At 41.0% G+C, this 13,885-nt stretch overlaps 1 long non-coding RNA gene across 1 annotated transcript in view; it reads right to left on the bottom strand.

Annotated features, from left to right (window-relative positions):
• Window positions 1–13,885, bottom strand: part of LOC109265323 (uncharacterized) — a 216,610-nt gene that overhangs the window by 179,492 nt on the left and 23,233 nt on the right. The window contains exon 2 of the long non-coding RNA XR_002079123.2: window positions 6,429–6,728. This is a non-coding gene — a long non-coding RNA (uncharacterized LOC109265323). The remainder of the gene's footprint in view (window positions 1–6,428; window positions 6,729–13,885) is intronic.

The raw sequence follows: 13,885 nt of genomic DNA, 5'->3' as shown, positions 1-13,885 counted from the left end.
GTTTGCAAGAAAGGAAAGAATCCTGGGTTAGTCATTCACACTTTAGTGTGAATTAAGTCAGTGAGTCAACTCTCACAGGAATGAGGTTTCAAGCCATAGCTCTAATTGTGGAATGACTGTTTTGAACCCCTTTAAGGATATTTCATGGAACAGCTAAATTTGGGGAAGAGGAGAGGAACTGCTCAAATCTGCCTGTGCATAAAGGCAGCCCTGAGTCCAGTTTTGAGAAATGAGAGCCTTCAGCTCACTCCAAACTGAAAGTGAATTCAGATTAATTCACATACATTGAGTGAGAGTTATCATTTGTCCTTTGGGGATTTATTGGTTTCAAACCCTTCTCTTCTCTAGGCTTCAGAAACATCATTTCTTTTTTTTTTTTTTTTAAGTTTATTTATTTTTATTTTGAGAGAAAGAGAGAGAGAAAGAAAAGAGAAAGGAGGGGCAGAGAGAGAAGGAGAGAGAAAGAATCCTAAGCAGGCTCCATGCCATCAGAGCTGAGCCTGATGCGAGGCTTGAACTTACAAACTGTGAGATCATGACTGGAGCTGAAACCAAGTCAGATGCTTAACTGACTGAGCCACCCAGGTGCCCCGAAACATCATTTCTGATGGCCCGTGTCAGCCTGGTAGGATCTATTCTCACTCGACACCTGGTCTCTCTACTCCAGAAGCCCTTTCCACCAGCAAGTTTTTTTTTTTAAAAGACCCAACATGAGCTGATTGGGCCAAATGTGGCTGCGAATCCTTCAACAAATGTTCTGCTCTGGTGAGCACGACCCTCAGAGTAGAAAGTTGATAGTGCTCTGACATATGGCTGGTCCCCTGGAGTTTCTCACTCTTCCCTCAGCCGGAAGAACTTCAAAACTCTGAGCCAGTGGAAAGTTCAGTTTGTTCCAAGCAGGAGAGACAAGTGTGCTCCCAAAATGAGTACTGGCATTTGGAAATACCCGAGGGTATTATAAATATAATCTTTCTGAGGTGCGAGTGTGTGTCAGAGAGAAAGAGATAGAGAGTATGTGTGTGTGTGTGTGTGTGTGTGTGTGTGTGTGTGTGTGTGTGTGTGTGCATGTGATGACAGAAAGGGGTGCAAGCACAGGCCCAAAGCCAACAAGTATCAGTGTCAAGAACATGAGGTCAGGCATAAAGAAGAATGTCCACTATGTGCTCAATACTAAATTCAGAATTTTCTACTGCTTCTTCCCTGTAGAAGTGGGGGAAAGGGAATGAGGGAGGAGGAGAAAAAATGAGGGAAGGAAATAGAGAGAGAAGCAGAGACAAGATGGAAAAAGAGACATGAGTAGGGATGAGGAGAGAGAGGAATAGGAAGTGTGGAGTCTTGCCTGACGTAGAACAAAAGGCCTAGACTGAGAGGGGCACTGGGTGGCTCAGTCGGTTGAGCGTCCGACTCTTGATTTTGGCTCAGGTCATGATCTCACAGTTTGTGAGTTTGAGTCCCACATGGGGCTCCTCTCTGACAGCGCAGAGTCTGCTTAGGATTCTCTCCCTCTCTCTCTGCTCCTCCCCTGCTCTCTCTCAAAATAAATAATTAAAAAAAAAAAGGCCTAGACTGAGAGAGAGAGAGAGTCAGAATGAAGGACTGCTGATCAATCACAGGTCCCGCCACCAGTTACAAGTGAGTCATTCTGCCTTTATTGCTTTGCCAACTATCAGCTTTCATATCCAAATGGTCCGCCTCTCCCATAATGCTGTGCCAAAGCTAATCCACCATCCACAAGGCATTCTATTTCCTGCCAGAGACGGGCTTGTTTGGGTGGGTCTTAGTCCCTTCTGTGTCTCTGGAAATGCTGCCAGTCTCTGGGGCTGAGGCATAGAGTGAAGGGAGGTGAAGTGATCTTGACCTTACAAGAGAGCCCCTGTGACCTTCACTGCTCTTTAATGAACTGAGCTGACCGGCACAGGGGCACTTAATCCTTTATGTGCCATGGCTCCCAGTGGCAAGCTGGTAAAGCCTATAGACAACTTCTCAGAATAATATTTTAAATACATAAAATTACAAAAGAAAACAATTACACTGTTATGGTCATCAAACATTTAAGTAATGTACCAGAGTAATATGTGTACTACTTTAGCAATGCTTTATTTCTAAAAAAAAAAAAAAAAATTTAAGGTTTATTCTTGAGGCAGAGAGTATGAGCAGGAGAGGGGCAGAGAGAGAGGGAGACAGAGAATTCAAAGTAGGCTTGGCACTGACAGCAGAGAGCCCCATGTGGGGCTCAAACTCACGAACCATGAGATGATGACCCGAGCCCAAGTTGGACACTCAGCTGTCCGAGCCACCCAGGCACCCCAATCAATGCTTTACATACTAAGACCTGATGAAGGGTCAAAAAGCTACTGTCATTTCAAAGAGTGATGGGATGGGGCGCCTGGGTGGCTTAGTCGGTTAAGCGTCCGACTTCGGCTCAGGTCATGATCTCGTGGTTTGTGAGTTCGAGCCCCACATCGGGCTCTGTGCTGACAGCTCGGAGCCTGGAGCCTGCTTCGGATTCTGTGTTTCTTCCTCTCTCTGCCTCTCCCCTGCTCATGCTCTGTCTCTCTCTGTCTCTCAATAATAAATAAAAACGGTAAAAAAAAAAAATTTAAAAAAAGAAAAAAAACAAAGAGTGATGGGAGATATTTTGAGATGTCTGCAATAACTATCAGGTGATGTGAAAAGATCTGTGATTTCAATGGCCACAAAGTCACAGTGCTAATACCACTGCAGTCAAGTTGCCTGCACTCTTACCAGAAGGAAAAGCTAGATTTCAAAGAAAGGTTGAATAAAATAGAGATATGATTTCTTCCCATTCAAATTCATGAACCAGAATAAAGGAAATAAAGGAGTGTCTGATGGTAATAGTAACAGGAACTATACAAACAAAGCACCATCTCCTACAAGAACAACAGCAGACACGGCTGCCATGTATGGAGACTCTTCTCTATACTAGGCTCTGGGATAAGTGCTTTCTGCATTTCATTTCCCTTCATTCTACTCTGAGGAAGGCATCATTTTGCCCACTTAACAGATGAGGGAACTGAGGCTTAGGGATTTTAGGGAACTTGTCCAGGATCACAAGTGATAAGCAGCCAAGAATGGGAGTCAGGCTGTGGCTGTCTGTCAGCCAAGCCCACATTCACCAAGAGTCCTTGAGAAAAAGGGGTGTGGAGGTGGGGAAAGAGAGAGAGATGAATGCCCAGAAGCACTGTTTCCTTTTTCTCATCCATACATAGTCCCTGTTGGTGTGTAATGGGGAGATAGGTGCCAGAGAGGATAGGAGTCTGTCGATCATGGACACCATCAAAAATCTTCTCAAAAACACTAAAAAGGAAGGGCTACGAAGGAGGACCAGCTCTATCAGATAGTAACACAGCACAAAGTCTCTATAAATAATACAGCATGGTAATGGCACATGAATGGACAGACAGATCACCTGAACCTGGGTGGGCCCTACTCTCCATGCAGCCACCAACGTGATTCATAAGCAGGTACTACCCCTGACTGAATCACACACACTGGTGTCTCCACAAGAAGACTCTGCCAGGTTTGAGGGAGGAAGGAGAACTAATTTTTCAAAATGCTGTTCAAACAGGATCTGTTTCTGTTTAGGTCATCAGGTAAGACTTGCACATCAATCAGTAAGTCACAAGACCAGACTAAGCTTAATTTAATGCAACCCAGGATTGTATTGGCTTTCTTCATGGTCACATTACATAGGTGACTCAAACTGGATTGATTTTCAAGTATAATCTCTCCACCTTTGTTGTACATATTGCTGCTAAGCCAAGTCACATCCTGACAGTGTGCCATTGGTGTTTTGGACGCAAATACAGTATCTTTCATTTATCCCCATTAAATTTAACTCTATGGCCATGTCATATCATGCAAACCCTTGGCTGTCCATTTTTGCTTTTTGTTTTTTTGATTTTGTTATTAATGAGCATATCCTGGTGAACACTGCTTCTTCTCCTTCACTAGTATTTCAACAATCTCTTTTATTTATTTATTTATTTATTTATTTATTTATTTATTTATTTATTTTAATGTTTATTTATTTTTGAGAGAGACAGACACAGAGTGTGAGTGGGGCAGGGGCAGAGAGAAAGACGGAATCCGGAGCAGGTTCCAGGCTCTGAGCAAGTGGTCAGCACAGAGCCTGACGCGGGGTTCGAACTCACAAACCGCGAGATCATGACCTGAGCCGAAGTCAGTCGCCCAACCAACTGAGCCACCCAGGCACCCCTCAACAATCTGTTCTAGAACCTGATGTGAGATAACCAGGAAACTACACAGCTTGCAGAATTTGCTTTCTTTCTTCTTAAAAAACCAGATGGGCATTTGCCTATCTTTCATTTTCTCTCCCACATCCAAAATTTGTCATAATTCTCTCAACTCTGGAATGTAATTTCTTTAGGCCAACAAAATGGACAAGTTTGAACACCTGCACTTTCACTCATCTTAAATGTCTGTTACCTTTTTATCAGTGCTTGTTCGATCCTTTTCAGTTCAAGGATCGTTCTACTTTATGTATTCAATGTATGTTGGATACTGACTATGTTCTAGGCACTGAAAATTCAAAGAAAAATATGTTCCCTGACTTTTGGGAAGCTTTCAGCTTATTGGAGAAAACGAAAGTACAAATCGATAAACAATAATATGTGGTAATTAGAAGTCAAAACAGGTTATATTATAAAGAGAATCTATTGACTCCTGTAACTGTAAAGTCTTGTCATGTAACAGGACAGGCTTCAGGCGTGGTTTGATTAGGGCTCCATTAGTGGTTTGCTGGAAAGTGTGTACAACAACTAATTGACTCTCTGGAGAACAAAGCCTTGACTTACAGTGTTTGCCAATTTCCATGTTGTAAATACTCCCACCATGGCCTATTTCGAGCGAAAAGTATAAAATCATGAAACACAGAATTGGAAAGAGAGGTGCACAATCACCTGTGGCCTGATGATTGATGTAGGTCCAGTCCACTATTACCACCCTCATTTCTCTACAAGTTTCTCCATTCTTCCACGGTCTATATGCTGGTTTTGTCCTGATGATGCAACCAGCAACTGAGACTATACACTTTATTCTGGCATCTAATGGAGGAGAACATGCTTCTCTACCCTTAGGTACCAAAAAATTCCTGAGCTCCCTGAAATAATCACTGTATCCAAAGAACACTCCCAACTGGGCTGGCCTTGAGCAATGTGTTTAAATAAGTAATAGTAACTGCTTTGCAAGGCTCTCCATTTCACCTACCAAGTGCTCCTTGTTGGATGGAATTGGCACCAAAATCATGTCTTCTAGAAGGTGAAATTATCAGTAGGATGAGAAAATAGCTTATTCACATTTGTCCATTTTAGTGGCTACACCAACCAGATTTTCCTTTCAGGACTGAAACTCCCATCCTCCACCACTGGGATGGGTGATTGTTGATGGTTCATAAGTGAGTTCCTCTACAGGCATTGCTCTAGCCAATAGGAGCTGCCTGCCCCTTTTGGGAAGAAACTGCTGGTCAATGGGCAGGTACAAAAGCCTCGCCCTGCCTCAATTCTGACCTCTCTGAAGGGATATCCCAGCTCCAGAGCTCCCCTGGAGGATCAGATGAGGCCTTTACTGCAACCGCACAGCAGGTCAACTTTCCCTACTGCTCCATTGGATTTCCCTCTCCGTTAACATCCTTCCTGTGAGCCTTCCCCACTAACTCTCTTCCATGCAAATCTCTGTGTCTATTTCCAGGCAACATCATCTGCAATGCCCATCCCTGAACTAGTCACTGGGTTGTTTTAGACAAATCAAAGCTCATCACTGAAGCTGGAGGTGGGGTCAGTCCCACTGACATTCCATGCTTGCCCCACTGTTGGGGGGGCGGGGAGGGTTTGGATGAACAGCACTATCTGAGTCACAATACAACATGCTGAGTGATGTAAAAGACACACAAACAATATCAAAGTCCAATAACTGTTGTACTGTAGGTGCTAAGAAAAAGGAAAGCAGCCCCTGACACCCACAAATAATCACAGTTAGACCCCAATAGTATTACAAGCTGGTCTGACACTCATAGCCAGGCCATCTTGTTCTCCGGTTGGACATAAATAATCTCATAGTACACCAACCTCAGATAAACTTACTCTGAACCATGATAAAGAACAACAAAACAAGTTCACAGTAAATTTGTAATTTGTAAATTTTTACAAATTTGTAATTTATAATTTTGTCTATGCCAAGACAAAAACAAGGTCACTGTGCCACCCATAAAACACCAAAGCATAGAACTGCCCTTTGCTCTTTGGTGGTTTCCAATCTAGAGAAGATTTTTGAGTTAATAGACCCTCCCCAAATCACCCAACCAAAGCCCAAATCTTAAAAGTTCTCTGTGACACTCTGTTATGCCCCATGGAGTATGTTTTCCCTCCATCAATGAGTAATAAACCTACCTTGTCTCATTGTTGGCGTGTTCCTGGTGGTCTTTGGCTGAAGGGCACTGCCAGTATTCAATCAGCATGTGGGGATGAGTAACTCCTATTTCAGGGGAGCCTTCACAGAGGAGGTGAACTTTGAGCTGGTTCTTGAAGGATGATTGGGCTTTTCCAGGCAAGCAGGGTCAGAAAGAAGCCTTTCCCAGGCAAAGGTTGGCAGTACAAAAATGAGGATGAGGAGTCCACGTGGGTGGGATACGGGGTGAACTGGGAGGGTACTGGGACCAAATGTGCAGATCCTTGTAGGTCCACTTAATCCTGTCAACAAAGAGGACAGAAGTTGGAGGTAAAGAGCTCTAAATTTGAAATCTGGTTGAAAGAATAATTACCCGAGTAACCATAATTTTTTTTTCCTAGCCCTTTTTCCTTTTTTTTTTTTTTTTTAATATGGAGTGGGGTAGGAAGAGAGGGAAAGACACTTGATTTTATTAAATCAAAATTGCATATTTTGAGTTTCTCCAGTTTTCTTAATCTTAAATTTAAGGCATATGTCTGGCAACACCAAGCCCTTTACTCCCTAGTTATCATGAATTCTGAGAAGATCTAAAAAATTGGGGCCAGTGGTGTAAGTCCTGGTATGAATCCAAAAGCCAAGAACCAGGAGCACAAATGTCTGAGGGCAGGAGAAGGTGGACGTCTCAGCTCAAGAGAAGAGCAAATTTGCCCTTCCTTTTCGCTCTATGAGGGCACTCAATGGATTGGATGATGCCCATTTGCATAGGGTAAAGTGATCTTATTCAGTCTCCTGATTCAAATGCTAATCTCTTCCAGAGACACTTTCACAGATACAACCAAAAAATAATGTTTTACCAGCTATCTAGACACCTTTTAGCCCAGTCAAGTTGGCATATAAAATTAATCATCACCCCTTGGTAACTGGTTGTAAGAGTACAGTTCTATATAAATGTTTGTTAATTACAGGTCTTTAGAAAATGACAGGTTTCTGATAAACTGAAGCAGACTGAAATGCCCCCAGTTTTATAAGTCCTGGTGCTACCCTGGATCGCAATTATATAGAATTTTGTGTATATTTGGGAAATCCATGTTTTCATATTTTTACTACATGTGTATTGATAAATCATTTAAGTATTATTTTGTGCTTTTAGACATAAGTAGTATCACAATGTGTATCATTTTGTGATGTCTTTTTTTAACTCAGTATTATGTTTTGGGGTCCAGACTTTTTGTTAATATATGCAGAACTCTTAGTGCCAGTAAACATGTGAGTATTAACCATTATTTTCATAATTATTAATATGAGGCTTTATATCATTCCTTGTAATCACTTTATAGTAATGAACACTTTATTATACTACATTTTATTTATTCATTCTTCTATTGGCGAATATTTAGGTTATTTCCAATTTTCTGCAATTATAAACAAACAATACCCTATAGAATATCCTTAAGCAAGTCATGTTCATGTGTTCAAGAGTTTGTACTTACTTAAAATGGGTTGTAAAGAGAATGTATTTTAAGTTTTGTTAGCTATTGTCAAAGTGCTCCCCAAAATGTCTGTAACCGTTGGTTTTCATAATCAATGTATGAGAATCCCTACTTTTCTAGATCTTTGCCAAACACTGTGTCAGATTTTTCAATCTGTTCACTAATTTTTTTAGTTCCTGTTCACTAATAAGTGAGACGGAACTTTTTTTCCCTACATTTATCGACCATTTAGACCCTTAACCTTTTCCAGGGTCACAGAACTCCTTGAGAATCTCCCTTAGAAAAACACACCTGTGGGGCACCTGGGTGGCTCAGTTGGTTGAGTGGCTGACTTCAGCTCAGGTCATGATCTCATGGTTGTGAGTTCGAGCCCCGCATCAGGCTCTGTGCTGACAGCTCAGAGCCAGGTGCCTGTTTTGGATTCTGTGTCTCCCTCTCTCTCTGCCCCTCCTCCACTCATGCTTTGTCTCACTGTCTCTGAAAAATGAATAAACTTAAAAAAAACTTTTTTTAAAGAAAAAGAAAAACACACCTGTGCACCTGCACCATACTTTGTATACATATTGAGGGGCTTCATAAAGCCCTTAAAGACCATCCATGAACTCCTCAGAGCAGAGACTCTCCAACTGTTAATGGATATAAGAACCATCTGGGAAGTTTGTTGAAAAGAAGATTCCCATGACCCATCTTCAGGGATCCTGACTCAGGGTGTCTGGGTAGAGCCCAAAGGGTAGTTGCAGGTGATAATTATAAGAAAGACAGCTTTAAGGGTTCCTGGACTCCAAGTAAGAAATCCTGTTTCCGCTTTCCAAAATTTTCCTTTTCCCATAGCTATGAAACAAAGGATAAAGTCACTAAGCTTAATATTCAAACTCTAACTTGCCTTCACACTGACGTTGTTTCTACTTTTAAATCCAGAATTACTACTGCAGGCACACTTTGTGCCTTTCATCAAGTTGGCTAGGAGGGTTCGTGAAAGGATGAAGAAACAGGATTACATGTGATGCAAAGAAAGACACAAGGAAGGGGAAAAAATTAGGAAATTCTAAGCTATGCCAAAAATGCTACATAAAAAGCATCTCCCTACTAAATATGAACAGCTTGTGTTTGGAATGGCTTGTGTACTAATTTTAATACATGAGCAAGCTCATTTTTTCTCTGTTAGATACTTTCTTTTAAATTTATTCTTGTTGCTGTTGTTGTTGTTGTTGTTGTTGTTAGATACTTTAAAGATCCTCTTGTGAAAAGAAGGAAATAAATTGTTTCCTCCCAGATCTAAATTCACATATGTGACTATTGTAAGAGGAAGAAAATTGATCTCCTCAACTGCAAACAAGACATATTCTGTTTAAAAACCTAGTACTTAGGAAGCCATGAACCAAAGAGCTTGCAGTGCATTTTCAGAGCAGTTAAGCATCTTTTTGGTATGAAGATGATTTTACATTGATACATTTCTCCCCTTTCTTTTTCATGCCAGCAGTTTTCAATAGAGAGTTAATCCTTGTTTTTAACTCACACGCAAATGCATTCCTCACTGAGCTGTTCAAAGGCCAGCATCCTCTTGAACCTTCGGTGTAATTCGGTTTGGCAAATGATTCCAGGAACAAGAATTAGGATCCGGTTCTAGGACTTTAGAATGACTCACTAGTTAACTTTGGTCTAGTAACAATAGAAAAATGACCGTTGCTCTATCTATGAAACTGGGACAGTGATGCCAGCTGCTTGTCTCACACAAAGGGATGAAGGAGGGCCAGGCTTCTGAGATAACAGGCATCATGTGGGTGGGAAAGAGGAGGGTGCCAAGAAAGAGCCAGAAGACCACAAAGGGGGCAACCTGACACAGAACTGAAGGAAAGCTATGAGTAGGGTGTTCTGTAAACAATGGGGAAAGCTAAAGGAAGTCAAATCCCATCCCTTGTCCTTCTGGAGACTAGCTTTCTACTTTCATTGGTAATTCATTGGGTTCAGAGTAAAAATGATGGCCCAGGCTTTCTGAAACTTTCTGAGCTCATTATCTTGTTCATTTGGCAATATATTACTTCTCATATTATATAGATTTTCCAGTCTAGACTGTATGCTTATTAAACATGATAATTGTGATTGATATGTAAGTGTACATATGTGTGTGCGTGTGTGTTTGTGCACGCACGCACATGCACACATTCAAAGTAAAATGCCTGGAACTCTCAATATAAATACTGTGTATGTTCAGTGAATGAATTCTTACATACAGAGTAAAACAATACACACACACACACACACACACACACACACACACACACACACATCAGCATTTCCCTCCCAGGATTCAAGCCAGCAAAAAAAGAGCAATGGTGAGGGGGAGGTGTTGAGGAGACACTTCTACTTCCATATTCATTCCTGCCTGTATTATTTATCATCTAGATACAACTGCAGTTAATGGAGACTGAGTAGTCATGACTTAAAATAGAATTATATTTCTCTCTAATATAATGTGGCTGCTCCACAGTGTCCAAACTCAAGTTCCTTCCACCTTTCTTAGGGTGTTATTCTCATCTGCATGGTCCAGGTAGCTCACCACAACATCCACATCCTGGCTCAGTTGGAAAAGAAAGGAGAGCACATCTTTCCTTGCAAGAACACATCTCTTCACAGCCCTTTGGCTAGAACTTAGTCACATGATCACATGCCTAGCTGCAAGGGAGCTTGGGAAATGTAGTCCATATTCTGGGTAGCCAAAAGTCCAACTAACAATCAGTGTCCTCTAACGAAAAAGAAGGGAGAAATGAATATTGAGACAATCAGCCATCTCTGTCACACTGTCCAGCATTAAAAAAAACAAAAGTAATAAAGATGTGGATTTTCCAAAGTTGCTAGAAAAAAAGCTCCAATGGACTCAGAAGTAGCCGGCACTTGCTGGTATCATGAGTGTACTAATCTACATACAGTCATTCCAGATGTTCATTCAGGGAAAAGATCATTCTCAGCTTTGCATATTTGCCTTTGAAAAGCCTGAACCTTCTTGTATTAATTTCTGCTACTTTCCAACTTCCTTTCCTATGTCAGCTTTGGGTTTTTATACTACAGATAAAATTTTATGGTTTTTGACCTCTAGGACAGTAAAAGCCCACTTTGATTACTGTGCATACAAGACTAGAAGTGAATGCATTTGGTGTGAAATCAGGGACCTGACTACATTCAACTTGAAAAATAAGAACAAAAAGCCAGTGAGCATATTCAGAGTGGGGATGATCAGACAATCGACTAGTCATAAAAATTAAAGCAACCATATAATAGTTAAAATCTAAGGAGCTCCCCTCTTTTTGCTAGATGGGATGCTCCCTGATTCCTGGATTGCTTAATAAAAAAATTAGATTTTCAAATAAAAAAAATGTTTAAAATCTATTGAAGACTTACTTTCTGCCAAGTGCTTTATCTGCATTATCTTATTTAGGATGCTAAAAGAAAAAAAAAGAGTTGGGGAGGGTGGTACTACGACTATCTTCATTTTCAGCTGAGGAAACTGAGCTTGAGTGAGTAATTTGCCCATACCCAGCTACCAAGTGGCAGAACCTGGACTTGAACTCAAGAAGTTAACACTAGTATTGGTACCTTTAACCACTGGCTATATGCTGCCGTGCTGGTGGCATGGAGGACCGTGAGCATTGTCCCAGCAGCCTTCCTGCTGACAGTCACATGCATAGCTATTGACCCTGTCAATCACTCTATCTGCAAGCATGATGGTAGGAGACATAAACAAGAGAACAAAAATCCCAACCTTCAGGATTTAAAGTTGTCTTAGAAAATTAAAGCCTCAGGGCACCAGGGTGGCTCAATCGTTAAGCATCTGACTTTGGCTCAGGTCATGATCTCACAGTTTGTGAGTTCGAGTCCCACATCGGGTGAGCTTGAGCCCTGCACTGGGTGAGCTTGAGCCAAGCTTTGGGTGAGCTCAAGCCCTGCTTTGAGTAAACATGAGCTGGGCTTTGGGTGAGCCTGCTTTTCTCTCTCTCTCTCTCTCTCTCCTTCTTTTCCTCTCTGCCCCTCACTAACTTGCGCCCTCTCTCTCTCAAAAAGAAGAAGAAGAAGAAGAAGAAGAAGAAGAAGAAGAAGAAGAAGAAGAAGAAGGAGGAGGAGGAGGAGGAAAAGAAGAAGAAGAAAAGAAAATTAAAGTCTTTTTACAATGAAAAATTTCAGAAAAACTTTAAATATATTAAAAATAGTTCTACAGGGGCACCTGGGTGGCTCAGTCCCTTAAGCAACCGACTTTGGCTAGGGTCATGATCTCGCAGTTCATGAGTTTGAGCCCCACATTGGGTTCTGTGCTGACAGCTCAGAGCCTGGAGCCTGCTTCAGATACTGTCTATCCCTCTCTCTCTGCTCCTCCCCTCTCACACACACACACTCTCTCTCTCTCTCTCTCTCTCTCTCTCTCTCAAATAAATTAACATTAAAAAATAGTTCTACATTTGATAATTTTCTTGTGATGATTAGCATTCATAAAATCTAAGCTATTCCAGATGACAGATCTACAAACTACTCTTTTGTAGCCTTTGTTACTATTGTAACTCACCACATATTAAGTCCACCTCATTGGTGGAGAGTGGACTCCAGGAAGACATGTCCCTGGCTTTATTCCCAAATGCAGAACAGAAAGTGTGTCCAATAATTATTTATTGAGTGAATCAATGTTTTCCTTCAATATAGCCCTTTAGCATTATTTGCAACCTATTAGAAATAGTTAATATAGGGGTGCCTAGGTGGCTCAGTCAATTAAGCAACCAACTCTTGATTTCGGCTGATGTCATGATCTCATGATTCATGGGTTCAAGCTCCACGTCTGGCTTTGTGCTGACAGCACAGAGCCTGCTTGGGATTCTTTCTCTCCCAATCTCTCTGCCCCTCCCCTGCTCACTCTCTCTCTCAAAAGTAAATAAACATTAAAAAAAGAAATAGTTAATATATTATAATTATATTATTAGATGTTGCTGTGCTTCAAAATTTGATACTAAGAACTTGCACTATAAAAAGTTTTGCTTAATCCATGTTAACTTATCACAGGAATTTAATATCCCACTGACTTGTGTGTGCCTGTGTTCCCTGTGGAATTTCATTTCTATTAATAAGTTTGTTTACTGGACTACTTTTTGTCCCCAACATTTTGTGTGGTTGGTTTTAAATTTGACACCAGTGGATAGGAAGGAGTCAAGTCATTAAGATCTCAAACTGCTTCAGAACATGGTAATTAAGCTCTAAGAAGAATGACCCCAGGACCCATCTGTCCTTAATAAATCCATTCCTGAAAGGAAATTATTTCTCCTAGTTCTATCAATTTCTCCCAGAAATTCCAGGTATAAATTCCTGAATTATTTTTACCCTGGAATTCTTATTCTTCATCATCTAGGCAGACAAGATTCCTACTAAATTTACACAGATGCTTAACGGGCCATATGCCTGCTGAAAACTGAAAGGACTTTACCTCCTAGGATCTTTTTAATGGTTGCCCCCTCAAATGCATGTTTGTTTTACTACTTCCTTTTCTGAACAAGCCTTCTCTCCACATCCATCTCCTACTCCAGATTTTCAGCTTCAGGACTGTAAAGAACAGAGGCTTTCCCAGGTGAGAATTGGCCAATGGCTCAAATCTATGATGTGAGCCCTTAGTCCCTGAAAGGATAAAAGCCCCAGTGTCTGTGAGGTTGGATAGAGGGCTCCTCAATGAACATTCCCAGGAAGTAACTATGCAGATGGGCTAGCTGGTTTTATCCCACAAACTTTTCTCCCCCAACTTTTTATTTTGAAAATTGTCAAACCTTTAGAAAAGTTGAAGGAACAGTTCATGGATACCTATGAACCTTTCATATAGGTTAAATAGTTAGTATTTTCCATGTTCCAAAGAATATTTTCTTTCTCTTTATACATCTACCTATGGATATAGATGTACACATTTACATCCTATTTGGTGGAACCATTTGAAATTGCAGAAATTG

The sequence above is a fragment of the Panthera pardus genome, unplaced genomic scaffold (assembly GCF_024362965.1).
Source record: "Panthera pardus isolate Hobbes unplaced genomic scaffold, ASM2436296v1 HiC_scaffold_6, whole genome shotgun sequence".
NCBI lineage: Eukaryota > Metazoa > Chordata > Mammalia > Carnivora > Felidae > Panthera > Panthera pardus.
The sequence above is the reverse complement of the archived record's forward strand: the minus strand, read 5'-3'. Positions and strand labels throughout refer to the sequence as shown.